This window comes from Tachypleus tridentatus, chromosome 13 (assembly GCF_004210375.1).
Source record: "Tachypleus tridentatus isolate NWPU-2018 chromosome 13, ASM421037v1, whole genome shotgun sequence".
In the NCBI taxonomy this organism is placed as follows: domain Eukaryota; kingdom Metazoa; phylum Arthropoda; class Merostomata; order Xiphosura; family Limulidae; genus Tachypleus; species Tachypleus tridentatus.
The window spans coordinates 219,423,635-219,443,557 of NC_134837.1; the positions used below are offsets into that span (position 1 = coordinate 219,423,635).

General features: G+C 33.1%; 2 protein-coding genes across 6 annotated transcripts in view; one reads left to right on the forward strand and one right to left on the reverse strand.

The window, feature by feature from the left end:
* Positions 1-19,923, reverse strand: part of LOC143239615 (puratrophin-1-like) — a 148,250-nt gene that overhangs the window by 127,327 nt on the left and 1,000 nt on the right. The window contains exon 2 of one of the 2 annotated variants that reach the window (XM_076480893.1): positions 8,435-8,491. The exons of the other annotated variant lie outside the window; for it this stretch is intronic. The gene's annotated coding sequence lies outside the window, so the exon portion shown is untranslated. The remainder of the gene's footprint in view (positions 1-8,434; positions 8,492-19,923) is intronic. 2 annotated transcript variants of the gene reach the window in all.
* LOC143239617 (uncharacterized) overlaps positions 1-19,923 on the forward strand; it is a 138,957-nt gene that overhangs the window by 37,627 nt on the left and 81,407 nt on the right. The gene's annotated exons all lie outside the window — the stretch shown is intronic.

Genomic DNA, 19,923 nt, shown 5'->3' on the forward strand with positions numbered 1-19,923 from the left:
CCCGGGGATGTCAGCGCCTTTTGAAATGATCAATTATACGTAAACTTACATATTACAACCCTCTTATCCTTACACACTACTTTTAAGGTACACATTTATTGTCTTTACGGTCGTCATGACGATATTATGCTGGCTGGTAAAACGGATTTGTTTAAAATAATCGATTGTACATTATATTTTAAACTTAATAAAAAAGTTCTGTATTCAATATATTTACAGAGAACGGTAAAGATTGAGGATATATGTAGATATATTCTATTTTTTCATGCTGAATTAATGTCACAGTTAATTAATGTAAAATATTTCACCTAAATTAGTTCGTAAATAAAGGTAAAAAAGCGAGTACAAAATGTTTTGCCTTCGTGACTTCTCGTAAACTACACACTTTTATTTTTAAAGTAGTCTCCAAACACCTGCAATACTGGCATGACATAATGACGGCCTGGCCATTAAAAATTGTCAGAGACGTGGCATTTCTCAGAGAAATGACCCCACACAAAGCAGAAAGAGGGGTAAAGTAGGTCTTCACGTCAGTTTTATTGCTTTACGTATACTACTGGAATGGAACACCTCTGAAAATATAGACTACAGGGTGATTCAAAACTTGTGCGACGCCATGACTTTTCTAAGTTCTGTCTTTCCAACTGTCTCCTGCAATTAACAAAAACACTTTTTGATTTCTTTTATAGTTAAACACAAAGGTATACAATGGGTTTAGCATGTGCATTACCCATCAGGGTATCGAAATCCAGTTTCTGGTGTTATAAATCTGCAGAATTACCGCTGTGCCACTGAGAGGCAACATTTTTTATCTTGCTTTTCGTGTGTTACACTTAAATAAGGTGTGTATATGTAGGACTAATATTGCATATAATGTGCAGTTTGAAATTTAACATAATGATTCAATCATGACGAACTAACTATCGGATGCTAACTTACTCTACTTACACGGATAACGTTAACGAAGCTAGTACAAAACATATTGAACAAAGTTACCCACTGGGCTATCTGCTCTGCCCACTTTGGGTATCGAGATTCGATTTTTAGCATTATAAGTCCTCATACTTACTGCTGAGTCACTGTAAGAACTATGCGAGACGAAGGTAAGTAACAAACATAGCTGAAAAACACAAATAGGAAGCTTAAAAGCTAGTATATCTATATGCCGCGGAACAAATTTGAGACGAGCAGCTTATTTGCTAGGCTAACAATAGCTATTGAATTAAAATTTGAAACAGCGACTTTCCTTGATACAGATTCTATTCCCCATTCAAAGGGATTCTTACTACTGAGTTGATCTTTGGAAGGATGGGATTTGCATCCAATGCTCTCGGTTCCATCATGTGTGGGCGTGTATAACTTGGAACGAAAGGACAACAACTCTCGATGTTATCCAACCACTAAATAAAAGAAAGTATTCAAAGCTGTTTGAAATCACCACGTGAGAGAAACAAAATATACTTATTCATATTAGTTGAACAGGACCAGTGACTGTTAGGCGAATGAGGATATTTACTATAACCGAATTTTAACGAATAAACGGTTTTATTGACTGTTGGATAAAGTGATTTGATATCGCTCAAGCAACTGGATAAGAGCTGTCTTTAATTGGAATTCAAAAATTTCTTTTGTGTTTGGCGTAACACATTAAGCCAAGAGTGTTTGAAAGAAGAACAAACTAAAAATGAAGTATGTATTAAAGAGACAGGGGCCACTAGATGGCTAAAAAAAATTAAAATCTAACTCGTGCAAGTTGTTTAAATTGTCTGAAGTTTGACACGTTATTTAGATTATGTAAAATGTACATGAAAAATGGTAAATTTGAAATTTCATTTGATTCAGATTACACAAAATAAAGGACTTGAGAACACCAAGAAAAACAGTTCCCTGTTTATTGGACAAATCGAATAACTTGTGACTAGTTGAACAAACGAAATTTTAGTAAACTATCAACGTATTAAGATCGTATATGTTTGGTCTGTTTTACGTGATGTATCGGTTAATATTTTTCATACGTTAAATTCAACCATGCACTGTACTTCACTCCATACAATGTATATGCATGTACAACTGAGATGCATTTTAAAACCAGGTTGTCATCTACAACCTTCCTTTAAATATAAAAATCGCATTTCTCTATTGAAAACATCAAACATAATTTACGATTTTACTGGCTCTCGTTACAAGCAAGGTTACATCACTTCTACAACAATAAAACCAATGACGCTGTGTGAGAACGTGCAAATTAAAAACATCCAATAAATCAAGTCTATTGGAACACGCCCAAGGTCAGGAGCCGGTAACCCTTCAAAGGAAAAATGAGTCATTTTTTTGTTTTTGTTTGGGACCAAAACAATTCGAGAGCCGCGATGTGCCTTAATAGTCTAAACTAAAAAAAAAAAAAAAGTTCTTATTTACAACTCTAAAATCAAGGGCTCGATTCCCCTCGGCAAATGTTGAGCTTAAAGTTTTCACACCCATTGTACCTGAAAGATTCTCAACTTTTTTCACAATAAGCTGAAAGCCTGAGAGCCACATAAATCGTCATAAGGAGCCGCAGGTGGCTCCCCCTGCCCTAGGCGATTTTGAAGTGGCGCTACATTCAAACTGTTTTAAGATACTAAGAAGGACTAAGATGAACAAAGCCTTTGTATAAAAAAAAACAAACAAACAAACGAGGGCTTACACGTTCATAAGCTGAGGCCGAAAATGAAATATATTAGTTCAGTTGATAAATTGATGCTTGTTTGATATTTATAGCAGTAAATGTTTAGAGTTTGTATAGTAAATATTCGCCCTAATTCATAGAGTACTGAAAAATCACAACAGTTTATGTGGCATCATTATTATAATCTATATTCAGTAATACATTAAGCCAAGTTGTAATGAAAAACCACAACGATATATGTGGCATCATTATTATGAACTGTATTCCACATAACCTTAAGCCAAGTTTTAATGAGAAACCACAGCGACAAATGTGGCATCATTATTATGATCTATATTCCACAATACTTTAAGCCGAGTTTTAAAATATAATGAAGATGATCTGAGAATTTCTGAAGGAAATGTTTCATTAGAATTTTGATATTTATACAATAATAAAAATAGTATATTGTTTAATATATTCTTATATACTTTTCAATGTTCTCAGCATGTTTAGATGCTTCTCTAACGTTTCTTATAGCAAGAAAAATGAAGAGTTATTTGGTACAATTTGCCATACGTTTGACAGAGGTTATGAATAAAAATAATGACCAATGAATCACGTGTATCAATATTCATTGGCTACTAATCAGTTATTTATATATTTTTTAAGGAAAGAAGTGTCAAAATGATCCGGTATTTTTAACGATATGCGTGTGTACCCTTATTGCACAGTAGGGTTATGTTAATATAGTTAGAACCATGAGAAGAAAACGAAAGATTCGATGAGATTATAAGTCGGAGCAGACTTTGTATAATAAAGAGAACTGGATCTGACACCCAAGTCAACCTGGAGCAACAGTATCATCTGCAAAGAAGATCCATTAGACCAATAAAAACACTGCAAAGAGCATATTGTCTGGTACAATCAATACGACTCGAAAGGAAAACTTAGAGATGACAAAAACCTCACCTCGAAATCAATGAATTTTTACATAACAATAAAAAGATGTCCCATATCTTTCAAGTTCCCAGGTGTAGTTTCAATGGACTTTTGTTTAACCTTGGTCTTGAAAGTTGACATCCACCTACAGTAGTGTTTCAAAGGTCAGAGACTAACCTTGTTGTTCTTTACAGATTCATGACCATATAGTAAAGGTAGTTCGTAAAGCAGAACGTAACCTGTAAACATCATCTTTAATGTGTGGTTAAACCATCAGTAATATATACAAGAAAAAATATGGTACCATTTGGATTTATAAATACGCATGTTCCGTTTGTTTCACTTCTATTTTGAGTTGACGTAATTGTCCCTCGAGTTTTAGAGTGACATAAATATAACAAAAACAAACATTTCTTAAACATTAGCCGACTTTTGTGATCTAGTTTCTATGTTTCATAGCGGAAATAAAATTCCATTTATCGATGCATTGTTATAAAATGTTTATGGTATAATGAAAGCTTAACTATTTACATTTTATTAATCTACATTCGTGAAAAATCATAAATATGGCATCATACATGGACTGACAACACCCATGCTAGGATGCTATAGTTGGAACGAGGTATGTAATGAGATGCACCAGTTATTCTACAACATAGCCAAACGAAGGTTAACGTGCCATTTTTGTCTTGTAAGAACACAGCAAGCCTTAGACCATAAATAAAAACAAGATAGCGTGTTTTTATAATTGGAAGATTAAACGTCATGTGTCGAAAATTGCTTGAAATATATCAAAATTTTAAAGAAACTTAAAACGATAATTAGCTGGATGCAAGTAAATATCCTAAAATTTCAGAAATTAATTAACTCGCTGAATTTAACGTTGTTTAATTTTATAAAGTGAATTGTGTTTGTATGATATACAAAAGATAATATAAAATTACATGTCTGTTAGTTTTGAATTTCGCACAAAGCTATTCGAGGGCTATCTGTACTAGCCGTCCCTGATTTAGCAATGTGAGACTAGAGGGAAGGCAGCTAGTCACCACCACACACCGCCAACTCTTTGGCTACTCTTTAACCAACGAATAGTGGAATTGATTGTAACATTATAACGCCTCCACGGCTGAAAGGTCGAGGATGTTTGGTGCGACCGGGATTTGAACACGCGACCCTCGGATTACGAGTCGAACGCCTTAACACACTTGGCTATGCCGGGCCAGTTACATGCCAACAAGACAGAATAAAAATCGAAGGTCAAGTTTAAGTTAAGAGTTAAAAGATAATTACAAAAATAACAAACCTGGTAAATGTATGAGGCGTATGATTCCTCTCGTGATGAAATACTACAATAAACTAATAATGTCTTTGAACACTTTATTTTTAAATGACTTGTTAAGGAGTTTCATTAAGAAGGTAGCTTTTGACATGTTCTTATTACTGTAACACCACAGTAATTGGCCATTTGAAGCAAAATTATTCACAACACATTGAATCTTACTGAAATATTTTATCACTTTATTTAGTTAGTTTAAAATATATTATGCTTTCCTAGTTTTGGGGTTTACGTTACAAAGTTTTCAGTTTTTGATCCACTGGTTTTTATTTTGCATTTATTGTTTGTTCGTTAAATACACGAACGTCATTAGTGAAGGAACAACTACATCTGACCCATATTACTGCTCAGCGTGCATAACCATTAGCCTGCCATCATGTTTTTAGAACACTTAAACTAACTAAGTCGCCCAATTATAGTAGTGAAGTTTATTGCCAGGTTTTATTCTTTGGTAGATAAAATCGTACTAATAGTTTTTGCAGATTTTATTGACTCACACTGAATATGACTGCCTGACCTTTAGGAAAAAATGTTCAAGTACGAGTGGCTTTGAAGAAATGAGGACAGTAAAAACAGCCACTGTAGACCAAACAAAGTGGCTATTGTCTTTATTTTTCTTTCAAGCTTCTAACAATATGTAAGAGTAACTCCACTTACAAAACGTTTTTTTTCCCTCTTAAGCTAATATTTTCCCTTTACATTTACGTACATCAAAAGTAGCACAAAATCATTTTTGAACAATATATAGATTTCACAAAGGGGTAAAATTTATTTCGAAAATTCACACAAAGATACATAAGGACTATCTGCGCTAGCCGTCCATGAATTTTGAACTGAGAGTTTAAAGAGAAGGCAACTAGTCGACGTAAACCACAGCCAACTCTTGGGATGTTTTAATCAAATAGTATAATTTGACTTATAAAACACCTACGGCTGCAAAATATGTCGCATAATTTTGTGGTCACGAGATTCAAGCTATAGACCCTCTGATTCACAGTCTGACACCCTAACCACTTGTCCATGCCCAGCTTGTTTCTGATTTATTGCTTAGTGTAAAAACTGACATAAAGAGTGTCATAAAAAGATATCAGTAACAGACGGTAATAGTTAAAAACGTTAAAGTACATGTAAAAACATAATAAGATACCAAAAAATAACCTAGTAAAATAATAAAGGTTCCATTAAAATAATAAATTTATTAGTATAAAAATAACAACAACAAAGCATCCATCAAGAACAAGGCTAATTAAGAAGCGGACCCCCAGATATAGTTATTTGGTGCTGTAGTGCAAAATTGCACAGTATGTTAGTTGCACTGTATCCACCAAGGAAATGGAACCTTGAATTTTAGCGTGTAAGTTCGTAAACTTATAGCTTAGGATTGGCTAGAATTATGTGTGATTTATGACTGTAAACGAATTTGGTTGATATATATATATATACAATTTGTAAAAGTAATCTCGAAGTAACATTGAGGTATTAAATGTGTAACATAATCTGGACTATTCTAGAAATATCCAGGAATTACTTGTCATCGCTGGCTGACTCAGCCAATGCACAGCATAAATAAAGTGGTTTATCATATTTATTGAATATTTCATCGGGCTGTACTAACCACCCGTACTCAGTATGATGGTGATGTTCTATTTATCAGGATTGATTATACGAACCAAATAACGTCATAGAAAGTGTATTTATCAGAATTTACTGATTACGAAAATTAGGTATTTATTAGAATGGGATTAAACTTCGTGGGACTTGACTTGTAGTTATAAATTGAAACTACATAAAATCGATTGTTTGAAATACACTGTAAAGTCTTATTTAAGAAGTTAAAACAAAAATACAGTTTGACATCGTAAATGTAGTTCTGATAATGCGAGTTTGTTTTTCATTATATACTTTATGTGTATGCAATGATTGACAAGTTACTATGACATTATAAAACGCACAATCTCTTTATCACTATTAACAGTGATACCAATTTGATAGGTTGTCTTTATAGATACTTAACAATTTATATTTTTTTTATGATGTGAAAATCGGGAACAAGAAGGATTCGAACCTATGGTTCTACTTACCGATTACATATCTTAAGCTAATATATCACAAAAGATTTAATAACAGTTAAACACGGACTTTATGACGGACAAATGTCAGTAAAATACATTATTCGCAAGATATGGTAAACAAAGACTGCTGTTATACACATGAATTTCAGTGAATTGTTATTACTAATAGACACAAAACTTAAACACGTACTTCAGTGAACTGTTATTACTAATAGACACAAAACTTAAACACGTACTTGAGTGAACTGTTATTACTAATAGACACAAGACTTAAACACGTACTTGAGTGAACTGTTATTACTAATAGACACAAGACTTAAACACGTACTTCAGTGAACTGTTATTACTAATAGACACAAAACTTAAACACGTACTTCAGTGAACTGTTATTACTAATAGACACAAGACTTAAACACGTACTTCAGTGAACTGTTATTACTAATAGACACAAAACTTAAACACGTACTTCAGTGAACTGTTATTACTAATAGACACAAGACATAAACACGTACTTCAGTGAACTGTTATTACTAATAGACACAAGACTTAAACACGTACTTCAGTGAACTGTTATTACTAATAGACACAAGACATAAACACGTACTTCAGTGAACTGTTATTACTAATAGACACAAAACTTAAACACGTACTTCAGTGAACTGTTATTACTAATAGACACAAGACTTAAACACGTACTTCAGTGAACTGTTATTACTAATAGACACAAAACTTAAACACGTACTTCAGTGAACTGTTATTACTAATAGACACAAGACTTAAACACGTACTTCAGTGAACTGTTATTACTAATAGACACAAAACTTAAACACGTACTTCAGTGAACTGTTATTACTAATAGACACAAGACTTAAACACGTACTTCAGTGAACTGTTATTACTAATAGACACAAGACTTAAACACGTACTTCAGTGAACTGTTATTACTAATAGACACAAAACTTACACACGTACTTCAGTGAACTGTTATTACTAATAGACACAAGACTTAAACACGCACCTCAGTGAACTGTTATTACTAATAGACACAAGACTTAAACACGTACTTCAGTGAACTGTTGTTACTAATAGACACAAGACTTAAACACGTACTTCAGTGAACTGTTATTACTAATAGACACAAGACTTAAACACGCACCTCAGTGAACTGTTATTACTAATAGACACAAGACTTAAACACGCACTTCAGTGAACTGTTATTACTAATAGACACAAGACTTAAACACGCACCTCAGTGAACTGTTATTGCAAATAGACACAAGACTTAAACACGTACTTCAGTGAACTGTTATTACTAATAGACACAAGACTTAAACACGTACTTCAGTGAACTGTTATTACTAATAGACACAAGACTTAAACACGTACTTCAGTGAACTGTTATTACTAATAGACACAAAACTTACACACGTAACTTACTTCGTTTGAACAACTATGCTGGCGTTCCAACTTGTACCTGTTTACCGCCTCTTGACACTAATGGAAAGGAAAATACAAGCTATAATCATCTAAGCAGTTATATCCAAAAGATAAAACACACCTATGTCAGCTATTAAGTCAAGGTCTTTAAATAATATCTATTTTAAAATAAAAGACACTAAAATGACTTGAATGATGACCTAAAATATTATTTTTCTTTGGTAAAACATAACTTAGACAACATTTTAAGCACAACAATTCAGTCGGCCAGAAATAACATCAATATTTTAATATAGTGTTAAATAAAACATGAAATTATGTTGTTTTACAAATAGTATTTGACTTGTTGAAAAAGTGTTTAAGAGTATTATAACGCACTATATATTTAAAAATGAGATTTTGTTTAAAATGAACCATGTTCTGTACACTGGAAGAAAACCACGATAAGAAGGGCAAAGTGTTTTATCACTGCACTCTGTTGATGGATGTTAAACATACCTAATACTGCCGTATTTTAACACTAAAATTACCTCTTTATTATATCGTCCATTATCGGTTAGGTCTACATATTGTATCACACTGAATAATTGTTTTTGTATATAACACTTAATGTAAAGTGCTCACAAAAATGGACGAAAACATAAATTTGCTACGTGAAATGCATCAGAAGATCCAATATTGGAACTCATTCCAATATTGCTGGTGTTTTTGTTAACTTGTTTATTTGACTAGTTACGGATTTTCGAGCAATTTAATGTATAAATAGTTTAAAAATGTGTTTAAAAACCTAATGGTCTACGTGGACATAACCTATTATTTTCTAGTTAAAATTTATGTTGTATTAGGCTTTTATGTAAAATATGTATGCTCTAAAACACACTAAATGCACTTGTTTATATTTGCACATTTTCAGACGTTACTATGTTTTAATAGAAAACAATGAAGTACCTTACTTTGACAAGAAACAACTAAACGACTATCAGTGATGACGAGAAACCTACTTGTAGAGAAAAATATATATGTACAAATGGCTGCTTTGGATTAAGAAAATTTTTTATGTAGAAGAGCGACCTTCTTTGGTCACCATCAGGTTCACAAAGAAAGAAAGATGTAACTGACTGATAGCTGACCACATGTTTGAAGGGGGTTCTGTAACTGAGTGTAGGAATGTAGAGGGCGTGCTTAGATGTTTGATTATATTTATTAATATAGGTATAAAAGTGTTCCTTTGTATTGGTTTATTTACCAATATAGAAGTCATGACGTCTATCACATTGTATTTTATAAATAATGTTGGTGTGGTGTTTGTCAGTGTAGTTTTTATATAGTATAGACCTTAGTTTTGTGCCTGGTTTTTGAATAAATTTGGTATTAACTGGAATGTCATATTTTGTTACTAGTTTTTGCCAAATGTTGGTTATTTTCTGCTGATGTCCGGAATATATGATATGCAGCAGTATATGGTTTCATGATTTTTTAATTCGTAAGATATATTTACTTTTGTTGGTTGATTTTACTGTTTGTCTAGATGTGTTCGTATAATGTTTTCTACGGTTTGTGGAGGAAACTTATTGATGTTGATGACGTATTGTTTTATTTTGTCTAATTCGTCGTTAATTTTATCTAGTGAACATAGTTTTATGGCTGTTTCTTAGTTTGTTGAGTTTTTGTTTTGTTTCATGTTCTGAGTCCCAAGTAATATATAGTCCAGTATGGGTGATTTTTCGGTGGATTTCTGTTTTAAATTGTGTATCGGTTCTTGTAAGTTTCAGGTTAAGAAATAAATCAAATGAATCAAAGCAATCAAATATCATTTCTTTAACGTATGGTATTTACATTGAAAGACATCATACACTGTAGTCTAAACTACAAGAAGGTTTCTGATGATTTTGTTTTTTATTATTGTTGTTACTTTAATGTCGTTTCTGGTAGTTATTTTAGAATTTTCAAGTCCACATTTGGTCAAGTGGTTGTAGATGTTAACAAAGTTCTCTATGCATATTTTCTATTCGTTGTTTTACTTTAAAATTTTTGACAAGATCTTCATAAGTGTTAAGATTCTAGTTACAGATGCTAGAGTAACTGAGAATGTCAATTTCACAAGACTACGAACGTCACACTTGGGAAATAAAAACACACACACACAAAACGAGAAACATTTCGTGCAGAACTGTAACTTTGGTAGAATGGAAAATGTTTGCCTGATCTTATCTTTTTCAACTATATCTTGTTGTAAGCCAATAAGACGTTTCATTCAACTCTGTATTACCTCAAACTGGTTAAAGTTGAACTGTTCTTGAGCTGGGCTCTGTTAATGCTAAAACTCTTTGTTAGGCCAGTTAAAAACAAACTGTAGAAATTTATCAATTGTCTGACAGTAAGTTTAAAAAGGTTACAAGTATATGTATTAATTATCAGATTCAGCATGCTAAACAATAAAGCAGGGAATTCCACTGTATACATCGTAACATTTTATGTAAATAATGTAGATGGAAGCCAACACAGAAAAAAAGTAAATAACTCGTTTTACTTTCTTTGTAGTCGTTACTGAAAAGTATAAGTTATTAATTAATTGTTTGTCTACGATGATGTAACTTTCTACTTTTACTTTGTTTTATTCTTTAATTTCAATCAAATTTGAGAAAGCAAAGTTTATCTTTGCATCACGCACGTGATTTAAAAACAGTATATAATATTTGACAGTGTTCACCAAATGATGCCTTTGTTAAGTACAGAATATGAAATTATATTTAAGCAGAAAAGCTGACTATGATATATGCACACCATTTCCTCCAATAATTAGAATATTTTCTTGTTTGTTAAGAACAAAGCTACACAATTGATTTTCTTTGCTGCGCCCAACATGGGTATCGAAACCCGATATCTAGCATTATTAGTTTTTTAGATTTACCGTGGAGCCACTGGGAGGTTAATTAGAAGAAAAAGCTACATCATACATTTAGGGCACTTATTAATTGTTTATAAAATGAAGTTAAAATACGGGCGTCGTCATTAATAAGAAAAAAAACAACCCAAAACTAAACAAAGGATGAAATCTGCTGGTTTAAAGAGAGGAAAGCTTTTCCCGAAATCTTCAGAGTTTTATTCTTTATTAAGCTTGAACTTTACGAGAAAAGGCCCCTAGTAACCATCTGGTTATAGTTTTTATCTCCGTTGTTTAATATTTTTCTAGCAATAAACTATACGCAAAAGACTATTTGATAAAGGAGCCCTTGAAATGAAAATATGCACTTTTGAGGTTTTTAGTATTATGGGAAAAAAGAGTATCTTGAAGTGTATTTGAAATATGTTCTTTCTTTTTTCAGGACTTTGTCTGATCCAGTATTTTAACATGCCTGCACTGTAAATAAAGTAAAACAAAAGTATAATTTCGTAGTTCGAATCCTTAATTGTTTAATGCTGCAAATGTCAGTTACCAAGTGAACACCTTCAAGTTGTTTCAGTGGTCATTCAAAGTGATATCTTGAAAAAATTATGGGCCAAAACCAAATATGGGTCAAAGTGGTGGATTCACTCAAAGAGGTTTTTATCTGTATCAAATATTTAATCGAGAGATATTAAATCATATCGGGTTGAAGCCGACACCAAAACTGTCAAACAATCAGTTGTACAGTAACTTAAACATTACTTTAGAAACTCCATCAGGACCTCTTCCGTCCAGATCATTGGGCCATTAACTGGAGGCTTTAGACAAGGAACACAATGGTATTTTATTATTTTAGTTTTTAAATAACTTAGAATAAAATATTTGCGTCTTGTATGGATATCTTGCTTGTTTTCAGTGTACAGCTACACAGTAGAATATCTGCGCTCTGTCCTCTACTGGGAATCGAGCCCCGGATTTTAGTGATCAAAATCAGTGAAATTAACTGTGACCCACTATGAGATCCATGAAGTGCTAAGCTGTACGCTAAATGCATGTTGCTGAAGAACTATATTTTCATTGGAAACGAAAAATAAAAGCACTTTCGACTTCCAGCTGTGAACAGAAGTCGTTAAAATAATAATAAACAAGAAGTGCTGATCTTATTATTATTGTTTGAGTCAATGTTTCGGTTACACTGTCATTTATTTAATGTTAGCATTTTATGTTTAATAAAATTATAACGTAAACCATACCTGTTTTCTTGACAGACAAAATTACACCAAATATTTATTTACAATGCCCACCCATATGCTTCGAGAGGTGGAAATTCTACTTTAACAACCATTCCCAAGTCGAGTTTTACCTGTTAAAACTTTAGATTTATCAAGCGAACATCGGAGGGGCGGATCGTGTCAGTAATTGGATTAGGTTAGTCTCTCCAAACTGTAACAAAAGTAGGCTCAAGATAAACGCTAGACACTGGGACTGTACGCCGTTCTCAGATATATTATACTAGAAATAATAAAACTTCTTAAACTATCCTTTTTTTGGTGCCATCGTGAGTATTCACTGACGATAACATCGACTGAATTCGATGCAGACCAAAGAAAAGAGTATTAACCTTACTGACTTGTAGACTAAGACATCCTCTCCGTGATGACGAGAAACCCATTTGAAGTAACAATGTATTTCAAGACGGTAATGATATCAAAACTTTTAATAAAAAAAACAACACACACGTTATTCTCTACTTTATTTTAATAAAAGTTTTAATACCTATACCAACCAACTTGAGAAACATCATCAAGATATCCTCTCGTTGTTCACAAAGAAACGAGGTTCTATTGAACTTTATCAAATAAACTCAAAAAATATATTATTCATCTATGAGGCTGGGTGTGACCTTGCAGTTAGCTTACCCGAGCTGTGAATCTCAGGCTTTCACTTTGGGACGTAGGCACATTATAAGAAGGACAACCAAATCCTACTACCCAAAAGTTGGTAGTTGGTGTTGTTCACTAATTGTCTATAGTTCATCAGTTTAACATTAGGGGTTTATAAGAAAAAAAGCACTTGTATAGCCTTGCAAGAACTTATGGAAACAAATTATGACTTTAAGGGTTATACGTGGGATAATATTTAACTTACGCTGTTCCTAACTTGTGGTTTTTGTTATTAAATAATACGACATTTGTTTATTATTACTTCATATTTCGTCTGATGATACATAAAATGTTATGTAAACAGTACTGGTTTTTCAAGTTGGCATTACAGATACAGCACGCCCTGGTTACCTCAGGGAGCATACATAAATAATATTTAACGATTTTCCGGGTCTTGAATAGATTTGTTTAATCCCTTAGATAAATGTGGAACTAAAGGTTGTAACTACAATTCTATGAGATATATAGTGAATACAGTAATAAAGTCATCAATAGGTACTTCACTGCATATACACGAATGGAGTATGTGGTAATATAGTGATATACAAGTCTTTTATTAAGCAGTATATCCACTTGAAAACCAGTGCGCTGATATTATGAGATGTTGTACAAAACGGGGTTAATAGAGGTAAAGTTACCTAAATCTTCTGCTTGCGGTTGATAAGCTTAAAAATATAACCCCAGGCAATCTTACCTTGAGCTTCGAGTGAGAAAAATATCTTTCACATGTACAGTCTCTACACTCGAAGCTTGCTAACCGTGATATGCATTGTTCTTGTTTTTTAATTGTATTATCTAAAATAAACGTCTTTACAACAAATCAACCATCCTCCCCATGAAGGACAATGAAATATTTTTCTACATGATTGGACAGATTTCTTTACTATTATAAAGAAAGGTCTGACACACATAGCATGAAGACTTTTTTCAAGGATTGATGTAGAGAAGATGTATATAGCAAGTGCTTCAAATCCTGGGTATTATCAGACAGCTCTTTGATCTAAAAACACACAACTCTACTGAACGTCGAAACAGTGACGTCATTTGCTTTACAAAGAACTGAAAGACTGGATAGTTTCAGATTGTCTTTTTTCATACATAGCGTAGTAAAACTAAGAGACTGTCTAGTATTTCATTTACGATGTAGTTTCATAACTTTTGAGAGGGCAGTACAAGTTTACGACAGTTTGTCAGTTATTAAGTCTATTTAAATTGCAACTGAATAATGTTTAACACATAGGAATTAGATATAGTCTTCCACTCGGAAAGAAGTTTGCTGAAATAATGAAAACAATTTAATAAATCTTATTACACATTATATTCTCAACAACACGTTTATACCACTGATTGAGAGCAAGACGAACATCAAAACAACAAAAATTGTCTCATTCGATCTCAAATATTATGCAGAAACAACACCAAACATGCTCGCCCTTTCAGCCGTGGGGGCGTTATAATGTGACGGTCAATCCCACTATTCGTTGGTAAAAGAGTAGCCCAAGAATTGGTGATGGGTGGTGACGATTAGCTGCCTTCCCTCTAGTCTTACATTGCAAAACTAGGGGCGGCTAGCGCAGATAGCCCTTGTGTAGCTTTGCGCGAAATAAAAAACAAACAAACACTGAAACAAAATCCCTTTCATTTCAATTAACCGCTGAGGATATCGTCATGACACGTGACGTCATCACTAACGGCATAACGGAAAGATGAGATAGGACTGATGAAGCCATATGCACTTACATTCAAATACACTTTGAAGAAGCATAGTTTAAAACTTTCTTTTATATACAGCTGGCTTTGAATAATTTAACCATTTAGGTAGAAGTATACGTACGATTGGATAGAAACCGCATATGTCTAACAATCTAGAAAAACCATGTAAAACACTTAACAGAATGAATAAAAACAAACAAAAATGAAACCTGGCAGTCCGCCCATTATTTGTCATCATTAGTAAATGTATAGAGGTTTAAAAGTTGAGTTAACGTTTGGATAGCCACTACACAACACAAAAAACAGAGTACGCGAAGGTGAACGATATTGAACAGTGAAATCTGACAACTACTAGTTTCTATCGTCATCACCAGGGGCAGACAGGAGTTTTCTTATAATTCTTCTATTGTATAAAATTGTGTCTAAATTCTGTTGAAGCCAATTTTGTTGATATCGGTACATAATTGTTAAAAAAAGACAGTTTGCAATCGTCAAATTCCAACAATGACATGCCGATATTTGTTTGTGATATACTTTTAAACTGGTGATAAATCGTAAAGTAGCAAGTTAACATAAAACTATTGATGTAGATGTTTATATCAATGGAATACAAAAAACCAAAACACTAATGTTCCTAAGTTTCATTGTTCTGGGTCAATACCGGAAGAGGATGATGTGCTATTCCAGCTATTAATAAGAATTTCTTAGTACATATATATAAAAGAGCTTTCAATTAACTACAATATGTTTATTATATCCAGTCTCTACGAGGCCTTTCACCCAATGCCAGAGCTCTTCAGTCCAGCTGGGATACGACAGAGATAGTAGCGGTAGAGATGCTATTTATAAATCACTTTACAACAGTTACTATGGTGGGAATTGGATTAAGTTAGTACACTGTAATTTTTCATCAATTTTATTGTAGGCAAAAAAAAAAAAAGAAAAAACAGCAGACTGAGTGATTCCATTTTCATTGTTTCATTTCACGTTGAAATTAGAGAAACCTATTTTAATCTCCCTGGAAAGAAGTCTACGATTATTAACTCATTTCAAGCCTTGCTGTTGGTCTGAAGAAACCTCCATATCAGCGAACTTCGTAGCTACTTGGATACCACTGACGCTTTATAAATTTAAACTTAAACTTAGCGCGTGAGACACTTGACCTCATGACCAGTACTAAAGTGGAGATGTTTGAGCATGTGCGCTGCACGCTAGGGTGTGGCTTAGGTTTTAACCATTTCGCAACCTACAATAAGCTTTTGATAATTTTCCCGCCTGATGATGTTCGCGATTGTGGCTTATATTCAGAGAGAGCAAGGACAACAACAGTCTTTAACTGAGTCACAAATCAGGAGACAAACCATTGACTGTTTTTCTAAAATGATTACAGGCTAATGCGGGAAAAAGTTCGATTGTTGAAGCATTGTAAAGATTTTAATCAAGGCGAGTTGTGTCGAGGTCAAAGCGACAAACATCCCACTTTTTGTTTTCTCTCTTTAAGTGTAAATGATAAAAACTGTTTTTAAATGTTTGATTACTTCTGAGTATTTATTAAGAATAAAATTTCTAAGCTAAAAATGGCAAGTGTTTGTTTTCACTTAAAATACTAAACATAATTATAGATTGTTGTAAATAGTGCCAGGCAAAACTCCAATTGTCTGGTTTTTGAATCATATTCATTTAATAGGTAATTCTTCTTTATTACATGTATTAAATCCTAAATAAATTAGCAACACAACGAGAAACATCGAAAAAGATTTAGGAATCGATGAATATTTTGATGTTCAAGACTGTTAAAAAATGACGCCCCCTGTGAGAGTACACGGGATATGATGAACTGTAACATCACGAATATTCTATCAATATCGGTGCTTCGCAGTTGGCAGACCACACACAGAATAACAGTGTGAAGTCACAGTTCATCACACATATTCTATCTAGGTTCACATTAACACATTTCTCAACAGATTAATCTATTTTCATTAGTTTTAACAAAGTTCTCGACAGAATAACTATTTTTATTAATGCTAAGAAAGTTTCAGAGACAGGCATTGTCTTTTCATTTGGGCGCTTGACTCGCAATTTATGGGTTATGAGTTCGAATCTCCGTCGTCAAACATGCTCGTCCCATATAGTTGCCGACTGGGCCCGTCATCCAGGTGTAAAACTTCTTGACTTACAAAAATTACTGGCCGACTACAAACTAGTTGAGATTAAGGTTGTTAGGGTAAAAAACAACTCTCGACAGTGTAATTTATCAATATTAATATTACCACAGTTCTCGACTTAATAGTTTATTTTTATTAGTGTAAGCACAATTTTCAGTTGTCATGCAGAAAAACTAGAAGTGATACGTTGTTTGGTACAACCGTTTTCCACTTCTGTTTTTAGGTCTGTCTAGTGAACTGTTGAGGGCACATTTTATATATGTTGCAGATAGGGGAATATTACAGTAGTGAAAAATCTGCTAATGTTTAAAAGGTCTTTACATAATCCGAGTTCTTATTATAATTCTGAGAAAGTTAAATTCATTTGGTAAATTTTATCTAATTAAATTTTGCTTTTCTTTAGAAATTCAAAGGTGATGGATTTACAGTAAGCGAATATTCCATGTATAATTCTCATGTAGCATCCAGTATATCTGAGTCATCTTACACCGAAGTACACTCTGTGACAGAAATTTCAAAAACTATAAATTAGAAATTGATTTAAAATTGAAACTATATCCTGTAAGTCAAAATATTTGTTAGTTTTTAATGTACCTCTCATACCACTAAGTTCTTTTCTCCTATGTAAAGTTTTATTCAAGTGTAATTTTGCTCATCGAGTTCCTTTACTTCAAACTGAAGGGGACGAACCAAAATAATTTGTAAAAAAAATAATTTCTACAAGTTATAATAACAAGTTAAAGAAAAAGAATAGATTAAACGAGGTCATTGTAAACTGACATTACCTTTAACAAAAATGTTGATTTAAGTATCAACACAACCCATTCTAAACAAAAGCACGTGCAGTGTAAGGAGTTCCGTGTAAACCCAGTCACGCTTTACATCAGGTGTTGATGTTAAACACATTCCTATGGGTTTAACATTCCACCTAGAACATGAGTGACTTTGTTTCCTTGATTTTCACTTCATGAGAGATTTGACTGTAACTTACACCTCTTGAGTTCTCATCTCACTATTTATATGTTTACAATTCAAACTCATTCTACTGATGCTTATGTAACATTCAACCTTTTCAATACGTTATCTACAGTCACCTATAATACATAGAAGTAAACCGTGCTTTCTTTTAAATTTAATGTTAAGTATCATTAATTGCGTTGGAAACGATTTTTTAGACAGATCAACTACAAAAGTATAATTGACCAGTGCCCCTGTTCTTAATGTTTCTATTTTGTAAACTTCTTGAAACAACTTACAGACTTTTCTTTAGGTAATTCAATAAAAGGCCTCAGTTGATTCGTAATTCTAGACATCAAGTTTACATCGATTTTATAATTCAAACGAATATCAGTTGTTATAAGACTGTTTTGTTGAGGAAGTTACAAAAAAACAAAACAAAAACGTGGGTAACAAAATGTCAGATGAATGTTAATCGTCTCTTGACCTTCATCACCAAAATCTGCTCTAAGTAACTAAATAGTAGACTTGAAGATAAATCTGAACAACTAAATAGTAGACTTGAAAATAAATCTGAATAACTAAATAGTAGACTTGAGAATAAATTCCACTCAGTGTAATTTACTTTAACGTAGAGTGTAAAAAGTGCCTACTTATATGTCTAGTTCAAAATAAGATACTCTGGGTACGTTAATGATTCATTCAACTAAAGTTTCTCGGTGGTCGTTAGTTTAACAATCTTAAGCCTCTCAGTGGTACAGCGGTACGTCTGTGGACTTACAATTCTGGAACTCGAGTTTCGATACTCGTGGAGGTAGAAATCAGAACACAGGTAGCCTAGTGTACAGATTTGTATTTAACTTCAAACAAAAAGTCTAAAATTAGTTTTTTTTTGTAAATAGTCAATTAGAGTAAACTAGAGAAACAATCTTCTGTCAAGTATTTAAATATGAAAATTAGTACAAAAATTGTTTTTTGATCTGTTAACATATCCAGCTTTTCTAGTTGTTTATTATCGAATAATTAATTATCACCCGTGCATTGCCCTATGTATAAAACTAGATTTTTATCCAGTGACTATCAGGAAACAAAACAGTTGCAAATAAATCACATATATATAAAAGAACAGCAGAAATAAATACATAACGACCGTACGAATACGGACGGTCAAAATCAATGTATTAAATAACATGAATATCGATAATTAATCATACATAATAGGAATGATTTGAATGTGATAATGAAGCGAGTTGGAATCATAGATAACAACCCTGGTACTGACGACATATTTATTAGTACCTATATTTCTGGTTCGTGGAAGATTCCAGGATTATGGGTGGAGAGAAATATTAAATCTCTTCCGAGGAAGAATGTACGTATGATAACGTTAAACAATGTGTAGCCAAAGAAAACTGTATCTTCAGCAAAAGGAACCTTGAATGTTATTCATGGAAGCGGTCAAGGCTACACAGTTGAACATAAGGGAAGAAATGTGCTCGAAACGACACTTCATGACAATCGGAGCAACCAGCACCCTTGTCCATAAAGCTGGGATTACGAAAGAGAACCCCTTGATCCATACAGACATTGCAAATTAAGCTAGACATATGTCCCAACGTTGGCGTGAAGGCAAGAAACAAGGATTTAAAGTGAGAGAATGTTCAAAAACCAAATATTCCAGATCTTCCAGCTAGGCCTCGGGATCGATGATTGTTTTGAAGTGAAAAATATGTGAACAAGCTAGAATAACATCAATAAAATTTGTCTACGTATGTTTATGTTTTCATGAGAAAGATGGAAGAAATTGGAATTACAACAGTA